The sequence below is a fragment of the Neophocaena asiaeorientalis genome, unplaced genomic scaffold (assembly GCF_003031525.2).
Source record: "Neophocaena asiaeorientalis asiaeorientalis breed wild unplaced genomic scaffold, Neophocaena_asiaeorientalis_V1.1 scaffold59, whole genome shotgun sequence".
Lineage (NCBI taxonomy): Eukaryota > Metazoa > Chordata > Mammalia > Artiodactyla > Phocoenidae > Neophocaena > Neophocaena asiaeorientalis.
The window spans coordinates 2,540,977-2,555,187 of record NW_020174268.1 but is presented as its reverse complement, the minus strand read 5'-3'; positions in this window follow the sequence as shown (position 1 = coordinate 2,555,187).

The following is a 14,211-nucleotide window of genomic DNA, read 5'->3' as shown; positions in this document are numbered from 1 at the left end:
AAAACTCTGAAAAGCCAAAACTTCAGATAGCATGATAAGCTCCGGACGGACATATCTTATATTTAACAATAAAAGCACAATTAACCATAAAGAACTCTAGATCTTTCTATTTCGTTGGTTGCCCATGTCCCTTTAAGGTGCCCTGAGGTGGGAAACGGACAAGTCACCAGGAGAATGACAAAGCAGGAATGACACGGTTAACAAGTGCTTTCCAGCGTTCTCACCCAGTGACAACCCCCAGCAATCACTTGTTGAGAAATATCAAATGCAGGAAAAGAGATAGAGCAAAATGCTAAAGAGACTGCTCTTAGTTGCTTTGTTGGGAAATCACAGTAAATCCCGCTTTCAAGGGGATCAGAAATGTTCTTCACATCTGATCAGGCCACATATATTAGATTAATGGGGTTTTTTGCTTTCGTATTAGAGCATAGCTTTCAAATACCACGTAAAGAACACAGATTTTGCCAGGGACTTTCACAGCTGCAAAAGACATGGGCTTCATTAACTTCTTTTTAAATTAAAGTGTGAGCAGGCCTGGGCTTTGTACTATGAATCCCTTGAAAAGGCCACATTCCTTTCTCTTCTCCAGTCTCAGGTCCCAGCCGCCAGACCCAAACAGCTCCTGGGGTTATGTGCCCTAAGGCTAAGACCATGCTTAGTCACACTCTCTGCATCGTCAAGGAGTTCTGGGAAGGAAAGTCTTTGGCATTTGCTGGGGGGTGGGGGTGGGTGGGAGGGAGGAGAAAATGGAGTCCCAGCAGCCATGAGAAGGATGTTTCAGTGAGAGGTGTTCATTTCATCAGCAAGTATTTATTATCTACAAACAAAGCTGATACTTAGCTGTTATGCACCAGTATGGCTGTATCTACCAGTTTTCAAAATACCAGAATACTTCCATACTGATTGGTAAAATGTCACGACCCTGAGCCTTCCCAGTGTCCCCCTCTGCCCCAGACATGCCAAGCCCCCGTACCTCCTGAATCCCCTAAGACCAAGCACCCCTAGAATTCCGTAAGACCAAGGACCTATGAGATACACACCTGGCCTCACGGGGGGCTCCAGGACTCTGCTCCAGCACCAAGACTCATATTATGTGGAAAGGGCCATGCCACTGACATGGGTGTAAATATTTAGACTATCGCCCTTGCCTCTAATGTCCCAGCACTGAGCCGGGCATCCGTGGTACACAGAAGAATAAAACATTGACCCCTGTCTTCCAGGATCACCTGGAGGAGAATTATCATGAAAAAGGCTCTGTGCTAAGGCCTAGGAATTTTGAGATGGTGTTGCTTTGGTGAAATTGATTTGCAGACATATCAACAAGCGAGAGTGATCAGGTTCTCAGGGACAGATTCACATCAGTCAAGGTCTTGAGAGACTGCTATATAAACCCAAATCACAACTGATTAATTTGCAATGAGAAATAAGAACTTCTAAGCAGAGTGGACATTTGTGTCACCTTGACTAACACATCCTCTCCCAGTAGGAATCGAAATAGGAAGACAAATGGTAATGAGAACAGAGCTTGAATACACAGCCTGAGCAGAGATACTAGAGGAATGGTTTTCATGTCAAAGGGTGTCACATTTTCTTAAGCTCATGCTTTCACTGCCTCTTTGGAGATGGACCCATGCCCTCTTCCCTCTGCGAGTCCTTCCCTCCGACTCCCACTTTCTCTCTCCATGCAGACAGCCCCCTTTTGTTGACCCGTTCTATCTTTAGATTTGTTAATACAACGGAGAAAGCTCAGGCCAAACTCTGCTGGTTTCCTGTCCCTGGCTTGGAAGACATTCTGCCTTTCGGGTGCCCCGCACCGATCCTTGGTGTTTGGGTTGGATTGTTATCATTTAGTTCATTGGTTCTCAGATTTGGCTACATTTTGGAAGCATCTGGGAAATCTGAAAAAATACTGATGCCTGGTTCCCACTCCCAGAAATTCTGATTTAATGGATACGGGGTACAATCTGGGCATTGGGCTTTGTTAAACCTCCCCAAGATACGCAGCCAGAATCTGGGGCTCCTAGAGAGTTGACATTCAAAGAAAAGAGCTTTGAATTTGAATCAACTTTGAGAATCGCTGATTTAACTCAGAGCTGGAGGATGCCTTGACCTGCACCAGCTTTTAATGCATGCCAGGGCTCTGCTTACAGCCCAAGGTGATGATTTATTTGGTCTGGAGTGTGAGTGAAGCATGGGCATTTTCACAAACCTCCCCAGATGATTGCACTGTGTAGCCAGAATCGAGATTCAATGGTCTGAGCATTCATCTTACTGAGTTTTTGGTATCAGTTTCTCCTTGGACATGGCATTGTACACAGGGGACATAGAAGAAAAATTGAGGAAAACTCTGTAGGGGTGACTTTTCCCAGAGGAAGAGCGGGGCGGGGGCTGTTCATGTGAGTAAGCTCTGTGGCATCATCAGGAAGAACGCATGAGCAGGATGGATTGGTCTATACAATCTTTTGGCCATTTTCTGCCGTATCTTAGAGTAATTTTAATAGAAGCCAGTGAAGTCAGTGGGTGTGCTTGAGGAAAGGTTGGTCTGCTGCTTACTTCTGCATGAAGAATCTGACTTTTTGTCTTCTTTGGGTGCTGTTTTGGCCTGCTCCTCTGTGCCCCTCCACCTGAGCCCCCTGCTTTCCAAAGGCTGCCATCTTGAAGGAGGCTGAGCTACATTTTGGTCCATATTCTCCTTAGCAGCAGCCATGCTTAGCAGAGAAGCAAGAGACTGGAGAATCCCAGCCTGCCATCTTCCTAAATAAACTAAGGACTTTCAGTTTTCCTCATGAGTCCCTAACTTCCTGTTGTCATTTCTAACCTTTCTGACATGCATTCAAATTCATCTGTGCTTTCTGGGTGTTTGCAACCTTGTCTGGTTGCAGGGCATCTGGGAAAGCCATCAACTCCACTTGTAAGCAACTTTAAAAAAAAATGCATTCCTGGGAGTGGAAAAGGCAGTGGGAAGGGCAAAGGTCCACTCCAGCGCCTCTGCCCTTCCTTCCCCTGGGACTGCTAGTCATAGGATTTGGAGCTAAATGATTCTGAATTGGGAGAAGGGGGACAGAGCAGGGCCGCCGTGTCAGGTTGAGCAGGTGACACACAGCACAATTCTAAGCGAGCCACTGACACTCATTCTTTGGTCACGGTGACCTCAGCCGCCTTCCCCCATTGCCGCATTCAGCAGCCCTGGCAGAAGCACTGTTCTTTGAATTTCAGCTCTTCGACGGCCCCAGATTCCAGTTGCATTTGTGCTTCTGAGACATGCAGCACCAGAGAAGTCCCTGGTTCTCTCTGGGCTTCATTTCGTTCATTTAGAAATCGACAGGTGTTTTCCAGGTCTCAGAGTGATTCCAAACGTCACTTTCTCTAGGTGTGTGGGAGCCCAGCTATCTGCACGTTTGAAACAATTTGTATATAATCTCGCTGATAGAATATTTGAAGACTTCAATAGCCAGATATGAGGCTGAATTCTTCCCTCTGGCCCTCTGGTTTACCCATTTCAGATTTGATGATCCCTTGGAGCCATTTCCCAGCTTAGTCAAATGAAGATCCAGTATCTCTCAGAAAGCAACTATGGAAGAAACCCCCATTATAAGGCATCTCTTTATATCATTCAAAGAGCAGCCATGCTCAGCTCTTTACGATCATCTAAATATCCACAATTACAGATGAATGGATAAAGAAGACATGGTACATATATACAATGGAATATTACTCAGCCATAAAAAGGAACGAAATTGGGTCATTTGTAGAGATGTGGGTGCATCTAGAGACTGTCATACAGAGTGAAGTAAGTCAGAAAGAGAAAAACAAATATTGTATATATGTGGAACCTAGAAAATGGTACAGATGAACCAGTTTGCAGGGCAGAAATTGAGACATAGAAGTAGAGAAAAAACATAGGGACACCAAGGGGGGAAAGAGGCGGGTGTTGGTGGTGGTGGTGGTGTGATGAACTGGGGGATTGGGATTGACATGTATACACTGATGTGTATAAAATGGATGACTAATAAGAACCTGCTGTATAAAAAAATAAATCAAATCAAATAAAAAACAAACAAAACAAAACAGAAACAGACTCATAGATAGATATAGAAAACAAACAGGTGGTTTCCAGAGGGGAGAGGGCTGGGGGACTGAGTGAAAAAGGTGAAGGAGATTAAAAGGTACAACCTTCCAGTTATAAAATAAATAAGTCAGAATGATGTAATGTACAGCATAGAGAATATAGTCAATAATATCGTAGTATCTTTGTATGGTGACATGCTGTAACTAGACTTATACTAATGATCATTTAGTAATGCATAAAAATATTGAGTCATTTTGTTGTATACCTGAAACAAATCTAATTTTGTAATTCATTTATACTTTAATAAAAAATATAATAAAACTTCTAGTCCATAAGATCATAATAAAAAGCCAAAAAGAAAAATAATTAAAAATAAATAAAGATCTACAATTAAATATGGCCATTTAACATAGAGAGCAGACTTGTGGTTGCCAAAAGGGAGGGGGGTAGGGGAGGGATGGAGTGGGAGTTTGGGATTAGCAGATGCAAACTATTATGTATAGAATGGATAAAGAACAAGGTCCTACTGTATAGCACAGGGAACTATATTTAATATCCTGTGAGAGACCATAATGGAAAAGAAAAGAATGTATACATATGTATAACTGAATCACTTTGCTGTACAGCAGAAATTAACACAACATTGTAAATCAACTATACTTGAATAAAATAATTTTTTTCAAAACTGTGTCTTTTAAAATATCCCCCTCTCTCACCAGAACTGACAAGCTATAAATCAGGATTGTCTTTGTCTTCAGAAACCAGCAGTCTCTGTACACATAGGTTTGTTCTCCTGCATTTGGGGGGTGGGAGTGGGGGAAGCATCTATGTATCATCACCTGGTAGATCTCATCTTTAACTGGTCCTAGTGAGATGATCCCCCAAAATTCCAGATGCTGCAATGAATGGTGAGCCTAGATGAAAAAGAATCAGATCTTTATTATATTGATAGATACCCAGTGCAGTACATGTGTGTGCGGGCCTGTGAGAGAGAGTCCGACTTCCTCATTTGATGACATTTATTTGCTCATTATTGAAACTGACAAAAATGTCCAGGAGGCAACCGTGCTGGGAGCATTTTGGTTTTGCCTTTCTTCAACGTGTCCTCTTTTCTAAAAAATAAAATCTCTTGTAATTGCTCCATGTTACCCTGGAAGGCCCATGAAGAGTTTCATTGAGAACCGTAGGAAATTTTTTTCACATTAAAAAAAAATTGAATGAAGGATTCTTTAAATTCTATAGTGCTTTACAATTTTCAAAAGTTTCACACACATGATTTCATATAATCGCATAATAACCCCCTTTTCCCCCCTGACCCCTATCTTGACCCTCCCCTCTTCCGTCTCCCCACTGGTAACCACTAGTTTGTTCTCTGTATCTGTGAGTCTTCTTCTTTTTTTGTTTTATTTACTAGTTTGTTGTATTTTTGAGAGTCCACATGTAAGTGATTATCATATAGAACTTGTTTTTGTCTGTCTGACTTATTTCACTTAGCATAACGTAGAATTTTAGAGCTAGCAGATGCCGTACAGGGCATCCTTCTGGCACTGGCATCGACTTCAAACTTCTACAGATGAGGAAGCAGAGGCATAAAGTGACACAGCAGGTAACACCCAGGTCCCCTGACTGCGTTACCCCCGAGAGCCCCAACTCCCCGCCCTGGGAGTGCAAACGTAATCTTAGTCTCCGCAGCCTCACCTACCTAAAGCGGGACTACATTCATAGTAATAAATCAAATTTCACTAGTTCGTGCCCATGCCAGCTAAGCCCAGATGTCCTTAGTCCTCTGCAGCACGTATCCCTAGTGTTTCTGGAAGTTTCCATGTACTCATGGACAAACTTACTCAGCTCTGTCTACCAGGCCTCTCCTTCCCACCAGGCCACAGCACTGGGATCAGCTGTTTTATTTACTGAGGCTCTATGAAAGATTTCCATTCAATGAAAGCGTTTTGCTTAAAAGTTTGAAAATTTTTTCCAATCAGTTTATTTTCATCAGGAACAAGTATTATGCATCCCAGATTTGTACTCTGCCATTCAGAAATATTATCAATTTATTTGTCAATGATTATTCGTCAAAACCCTTGCATAAATGCAGTTAAATAATTTTTCCTTTTCTGTGTTTCACTATTACATGTTCGTACAATACGATGTCAGTTCCTTTCAGGATTGCGTTACTGCCGCTTTACCTTGCTTTCAGTTTCCTGTTCAAAATGCAATTGTTTGAAAAAAATTTTTTTTGTTTCAGTTATTTAACACAGATACTCTGGGAACATCTGTAATTTCTTGGTACAGCAGGGACACATCCACTGGCTGGCATTAAATAAGTGTTGTGTATTTTTTTTTTTTAACTTTCCTTTTTAGCTCTCAGAGTTATTCCTGTATTCACTTGAGGTTTGCCCTAGTATTTTTCTCTGGATTCCTTTATCAAGCTCTACATTTTGCCAACCCTTCCATTTAGGTGTTTGCTTTTGTAAGATAATTTGCGAAATGATTAGCATTTTTCAGATGTTGTTTGCTACCTTTGTGCTATATCTCATTCCCTTTTTTTATAAAGGTCATAGGACGCGTATTACCTTTCCCTCTTTCTTCTTCCTTATCTTCAAGAACTAGTCAGGAATTACATACCTTAGGCAATTAGTAAGTCAATTTAGACTTTAACAAGTAGATACTTGAACAACATCGTATTTCTTATTTATTTATTTTATTTTTGTACTTATTAAAACATTTTTACTTGGAAATAATGATATATTCACAGGAAATTGCAAAAAGAGTACAGCAAGGTCCCATGTCCCTTTCATCCAATTTCCCGAGCCCTGGGTTAGTTGGTGGCAACAGCAGATGGAGATCGTCCAAAGGCTTTACTGAAAGCAAGGCCCTAAATCCTCGTCTTCAGTCCTTAAAGACTTAGAAAAGCCATAGTTTTCTTTGTCATGTGTGATTTTCCTGTGGCTAGATAGGGGAGTCACCTCCCCACATTATGTGACTAGACCAGAAAGATTAAAACCGGGAGATATAACACTCTTATAATGTGTGGTGTGCTTTGTCATTTTGTCACGTGTAGATTCGTGTAACCGCCACTACAAGATACAGAACTACTCTATCACCACAAAGTCTTTGTCATGATACCCCCCAATCCTCACCATCCGTAATTTTTGGCAGCAACTAGTCTCTACTCCATCTCCATAATTTTGTCATTTTGAGAATGTTATACAATTGGAATACAACAGTATGTCTGATCTGAGACTGGCTTTTTTTCACTCAGGCTAATATCCTTTGAATTCCACCAAAGTTGTGTATATCAATTGTTCGTTCCTTTTTATTGTTGAGTAGTAATCTATGGTATAGATATTCCACTAGTGTTTTAACCATTCTTTATCAGAGGACTTTTCGATTACTTCTGGGTTTTGGCTATAGCAAATAAAGCTCCTTTGAATATCAGTGGGCAGGTTTTTGTGTAGACATAAGTTTTCATTCTTCTGGGATAATTCCCTGAAAGTGTGATTGTTGGGTCCTACTCTAAGTGTGTGTTTAATTTTTTAAGAAACCACCAAACCGCTCTACAGATTACTGCACATTTTATATTTTAATGATATATGAGAGATCGAGTTTCTCTGTATTCTTGCTAGAATTTGCCATTATTGCTATTTTTCAAAAATTTAACTCTTCTAATAGGTGTATAGTGATAACTCATCATGGTCTTAATTTGCACTGCCATAGCCATAACGATGTATTACATTGAACATCTTTTAATGTACTTATTTGTGTGTGTCTCTTTTTTTTAACATCTTTATTGCAGTATAATTGCTTTCCAATGGTGCGTTAGCTTCTGTTTTATAACAAAGTAAATCAGCTACACATATATATATATCCCCATCTCTCGTCCCTCTTGCATCTTCCTCCCATCCTCCCTATCCCACACTCTAGGTGGTCAAAAAGCACCGAGCTGATCTCCCTGTGCTATGCGGCTGCTTCCCACTAGCTATCTATTTTACGTTTGGTAGTGTATATATGTCCATGCCACTATCTCACTTCGTCCCAGCTTACCATTCCCCCTCCCCGTGTCCTCAAGTCCATTCTGTATGTCTGCGTCTTTATTCCAGTCCTGTCCCTAGGTTCTTCAGAACCTTTTTATTTATTTATTTTTGCAATATGCGGGCCTCTCACTGTTGTGGCCTCTCCCGTTGTGGAGCACAGGCTCCGGATGTGCAGGCTCAGCGGCCATGGCTCACGGGCCCAGCCACTCCGCAGCATGTGGGATATCCCGGGACCGGGGCACGAACCCGTGTCCCCTGCATTGGCAGGCGGACTCTCAACCACTGCACCACCAGGGAAGCCCCCTTTTTATTTTTATTATTTAGATTCCATATACATGTGTTAGCATATGGTATTTTTCTCTTTCTGACTTACTTCACTCTGTATGACAGACTCCAGGTCCATCCACCTCACTACAAATAACTCAATTTCATTTCTTTTTATGGCTGAGTAATATTCCATTGTATATATGTGCCACATCTTCTTTATCCATTCATCTGTTGATAGACACTTAGGTTGCTTCCATGTCCTGGCTGTTGTAAACAGAGCTGCAGTGAACATTGTGGTACATGACTCTTTTTGAATTATGGCTTTCTCGGGGTATATGCCCAGTAGTGGGATTGCTGGGTCATATGGTAGTTCTATTTTTAGTATTTTAAGGAACCTCCATCCTGTTCTCCATAGTGGCTGTATCAATTTACATTCCCACCAACAGTGCAAGAGGGTTCCCTTTTCTCCACACCTTCTCCAGCATTTACTGTTTGTAGATTTTTTGATGATGGCCATTCTGACTGGTGTGAGGTTATACCTCATTGCAGTTTTGATTTGCATTTCTCTAATGATTAATGATGTTGAGCATTCTTTCATGTGTTTGTTGGCAATCTGTATATCTTTTTTGGAGAAATGTCTATTTAGGTCTTCTGCCCATTTTTGGACTGGGTTGTTTGTTTTTTTGATACTGAGCTGCATGAGCTGCTTGTACATTTTGGAGATTAATCCTTTGTCAGTTGCTTCGTTTGCAAATATTTTCTTCCATTTTGAGGGTTGTCTTTTTGTCTTGTTTATGGTTACCTTTGTTGCGCAAAAGCTTTTTTCATTAGGTCCCATTTGTTTATTTTTGTTTTTATATCCATTTCTCTAGGAGGTGGGTCAAAAAGGATCTTGCTGTGATTTATGTCATAGAGTGTTCTGCCTATGTTTTCCTCTATGAGTTTGATAGCGTCGGGCCTTACATTTAGGTCTTTAATTCATTTTGAGTTTATTTTTGTGTACAGTGTTAGGGAGTGTTCTAATTTCATTCTTTTACATGTAGCTGTCCAGTTTTTCCAGCACACTTATTGAAGGGGCTGTCTTTTCTCCATTGTATATTATTGCCTCCTTTATCAAAAATAAGGTGACCATATGTGCATGGGTTTATCTCTGGGCTTCCTATCCTGTTCTATTGATCTGTATTACTGTTTTTGTGCCAGTACCATACTGTCTTGATTACTGTCAATTTGTAGTGCGAAGTCCAGGAGGCTGATTCCTCCAGCTCCATTTTTCTTTCTCAAGACTGCTTTGGCTATTCGGGGTCTTTTGTGTTTCCATACACATTGTGAAATTTTTTGTTCTAGTTCTGTGACAAATGCCTTTGGCAGTTTGATAGGGAGTGCATTGAATCTGTAGATTGCTTTGGGTAGTAGAGTCATTTTCCCAATGTTGATTCTTCCAATCCAAGAACATGGTATATCTCTCCATCTGCTTGTATCATCTTTAATTTCTTTCATCAGTGTCTTATAGTTTTCTGCATACAGGTCTTTTGTCTTCTTAGGTAGGTTTATTCCTAGATATTTTATTCTTTTTGTTGCAGTGGTAAATGGGAGTGTTTCCTTAATTTCTATTTCAGATTTTTCATCATTAGTGTATAGGAATGCAAGAGATTTCTGTGCATTAATTTTTTATCCTGCTACTTTACCAAATTCATTGATGTGCTCTAGTAGTTTTCTGATGGCATCTTTAGGATTCTCTATGTATAGCATCATGTCATCTGCAAACAGTGACAACTTTACTTCTTCTTTTCCAATTTGGATTCCTTTTATTTCTTTTTCATATCTGACTGCTGTGACTGAAACTTCCAAAACTATTTTGAATAATAGTGGTGAGAGACAACAACCTTGTCTTCTTCTTGATCTTAGAGGAGCTGGTTTCAGTTTTTCACTATTGAGAATGATGTTGGCCATGGATTTGTCATATATGGCCTTTATTATGTTGAGGTAAGTTCCCTCTATGCCTACTTTCTGGAGGGTTTTTACCACAAATGGGTGCTGAATTTTGTCAAAAGCTTTTTCTGCATCTATTGAGATGATCATATGTTTTTTCTTCTTCTGTTTGTTAATATGGTTTATCACACTGATTGATTTGCATATGTTGAAGAATCCTTGCATTCCAAGGGATAAACCCCCTTGATCATGGCGTATGATCCTTTTAATGTGCTGTTGGATTCTGTTTGCTAGTATTTTGTTGAGGATTTTAGCCTCTATTGTCATCAGTGATAGTGGCCTGTAGTTTTCTTTCTTTGTGACATCCTTGTCTGGTTTTGGTACCAGGGTGATGGTGGCCTCATAGAATGAGTTTGGGAGTGTTCCACCCTCTGCTATATTTTGGGAGAGTTTGAGAAGGTTAGGTGTTAGCTCTTCTCTAAATGTTTGATAGAATTCGCCTGTGAGCCCATGTGGTCCTGGGCTTTTGTTTGTCGGAAGATTTTTAATCACAGTTTCGATTTCAGTGCTTGTGATTGGTCTGCTCATATTTTCTGTTTCTTCCTGGTTCAGTCTTGGCACGTTGTGCATTTCTAAGAATTTGTCCATTTCTTCCAGGTTGTCCATTTTATTGACATAGAGTTGCTTGTAGTAATCTCTCATGACCCTTTGTATTTCTGCAGTGTCAGTTGCTCTCCTTTTTCATTTCTAATTCTATTGATTTGAGTCTTTTCCCTTTTTTTTCTTAATGAGTCTGGCAAATGGTTTATCAATTTTATTTATCTTTTCAAAGAACCAGTTTTTAGTTTTATTAATCTTTGCTCTTGTTTCCTTCATTTCTGATCTGATCTTTATGATTTCTTTCCTTCTGCTAACTTTGGGATTTTTTTTCACTTATCCGTTCTTCTGCCTCAGTTATTCTGCTATTAATTCCTTCTAGAGAATTTTTAATTTCATTTGTTGCGTTGTTCATCATTGTTTGTTTGCTCTTTAGTTCTTCTAGGTCCTTGTCAAATGGTTCTTGTATTTTCTCCATTCTATTTCCAGGATTTTGGATCATCTTTACTATCATTACTCTGTATTCTTTTTCAGGTAGACTGCCTATTTCCTCTTCATCTGTTTGGTCTGATGGGTTTTTACCTTGCTCCTTCATCTGCTGTGTGTTTCTCTGTCTTCTCATTTTACTTAAGTTACTGTGTTTGGGGTCTCCTTTTCACAGGCTGCAGGTTCGTAGTTCCCGTTGTTTTTGGTGTCTGTCCCCAGTGAGTTAGGTTGGTTCAGTTGGCTGGTGGAGGGGACTGGTGCCTGTGTTTTGGTGAATGAGGCTGTATCTTATCTTTCTGGTGAGCAGGACCATGTCTGGTGGTGTGTTTGGGGGTGCCTGTGACCCTATGATTTTAGGCAACCTCTCTGCTAATATTGTGTTCCTGTATTGCTAGGTGCTTATAGGCACCTATCACTATAGCTTGCTGGTCATTGAATGGAGCTGGGTCTTAGTGTTGAGATGGAGATCTCCTGGAGAACTTTTGCCGTTTGATATTACGTGGAGCTGGGAGGTCTCTGGTGGACCAATGTGTGAACTCTGCTCTCCCACCTCAGAGGCATGGGCCTGACACCCGGCCAGAGCACCAAGACCCTGTCTGCCACACAGCTCAGAAGAAAGGGAGAAGGAAAAGAAAGAAAGGAAGCAAGGAAGGAAGAAAGAAAGAAAAATAAAATAAAACAAAGTTATTAAAATAAAGAATTCAAACATTATTAAAAATACAAAAATTAAAAAGTAATTTTAAAAAGCAAAAAGAAAGAAAGAAAGAAGAGAGCAGCCAACCCCCCAAAAAAATCCACCAATGATAACAAGCACTAAAAATTATACTTAAAAAAACAAAAACAAAAAGAAAACAAAAACAAAAAAAATGGACAGACAGAGCCGTAGGACAAATGGTAAAAGCAAAGCTATATAGACAAAATCACTCAAAGAAGCATACACATACTCCGAAGTACATACACACTCACAAAAGAGAAAAAGGAAAAAAATATATATATATTTATATATTAAAAAAAAGGAGGAAGAGAACCAAATCACTAAACAAACCTACCAATGATAATAAACTCTAAATACTAAACTAAGATAAACATAAAATCAGAAACAAATTAGATGCAGAAAGCAAACCCCAAGTCGACAGTTGTTCCTAAAGTCCACTGCCTCAATTTTGGGATGGTTCGTTGTCTGTTCAGGTATTCCACAGATGCAGGGTACATCAAGTTGATTGTGGAGATTTAATCTGCTGCTCCTGAGGCTGCTGGGAGAGATTTCTCTTTCTCTTCTTTGTTCGCACAGCTCCTGGGGTTCAGCTATGGATTTGGCCCTGCCTCTGCGTGTAGGTCACCTGTGGGCATCTGTTCTTCGCTCAGACAGGACGGGGTTAAAGGAGCAGCTGATTCGGGGGCTCTGGCTCACTCAGGCTGGGGGGAGGGAGGGGTATGGATGTGGGGCGAGCCTGCGGCAGCAGAGGCCAACATGACATTGCACCAGCCTGAGACACGCCATGTGTTCTCCTGGGGAAGTTGTCCCTGGATCATGAGACCCTGGCAGTGCAGGCTACACAGGCTCCTGGGAGGGGAGGTGTGGAGAGTGACCTGTGCTTGCACACAGGCTTCTTGGTGGCTGCAGCAGCAGTCTTAGCGTTTCACGTCCATCTCCATCTCTGGGGTCCTTGCTGATAGCCACGGCTCGCGCCCGTCTCTGGAGCTCACTTAGGCGGTGCTCTGAATTCCCTCTTCTCGCGTACCCCTAAACAGTGGTCTCTTGCCTCTTTGGCAGTGGCAGCCTTTTTCCTGGACTCCCTCCCAGCTAGCTGTGGCACACCAGCCCCCTTCAGGCTTGTTCACGTGGCCAACCCCAGTCCTCTCCCTGGGATCTGAACTCCGAAGCCCGAGCCTCAGCTCCCAGCCCCGCCCGCCCCGGCGGGTGAGCAGACAAGCCCCTCGGGCTGGTGAGTGTTGGTCGGCACCAGTCCTCTGTGTGGGAATCTCTCTGCTTTGCCCTCTGCACCCCTGTTGCTGTGCTCTCCTCCATGGCTCTGAAGCTTCCCCCCTGGCCACCCACCATCTCCACCAGTGAAGGGCCTTCCTAGTGTGTGGAAACTTTTCCTCCTTCACAGCTCCCTCCCAGAAGTGCAGGTCCTGTCCCTATTCTTTTGTCTCTGTTCTTTCTTTATTCTTTTGCCCTACCCAGGTACGTGGGGACTTTCTTGCCTTTTGGGAAGACTGAGGTCTTCTGCCAGCATTCAGTAGGTGTTCTGTAGGAGCTGTTCCACATGTAGATGTATTTCTGACGTATTTGTGTGGAGGAAGGCGATCTCCACGTCTACTCCTCCGCCATCTTGAAGGTCTCCCTATTTATTTTATTTTTGGCTGTGTTGCGTCTTCATTGCTGCACGCACTTTCTCTAGTTGTAGCGAGTGGGGGCTACTCCTCATTGCACTGCTGGGTCTCTAGGCATGCTGGCTTCAGTAGTTGTGGCACACGGGCTCAGTAGTTGTGGCTTGCAGGCTGTAGAGCACAGGCTTTTGTTGTGGTGCACAGGCTTAGTTGCTCTGCAGCATGTGGGATCTTCCCAGACCAGGGCTCAAACCCATGTCCCCTGCATTGGCAGCCGGATTCTTAACCACTGCACCACCAGGAAATCCCACAACTTCGTATTTCTGATCCCAAGTTTTCTTTTCTGGTTTTTTTCTCTTCTGTGGATTCCTTGGGAGCTAATTTGAGTTCCTTCTCTTGTTCTACACGTTCTACCTGGGAAATCCCACCCACAACCATTGCTCCAGCATCACAGTGCAAGAATGACATCCGTTTATCTCTAAGGCCACGTCTACA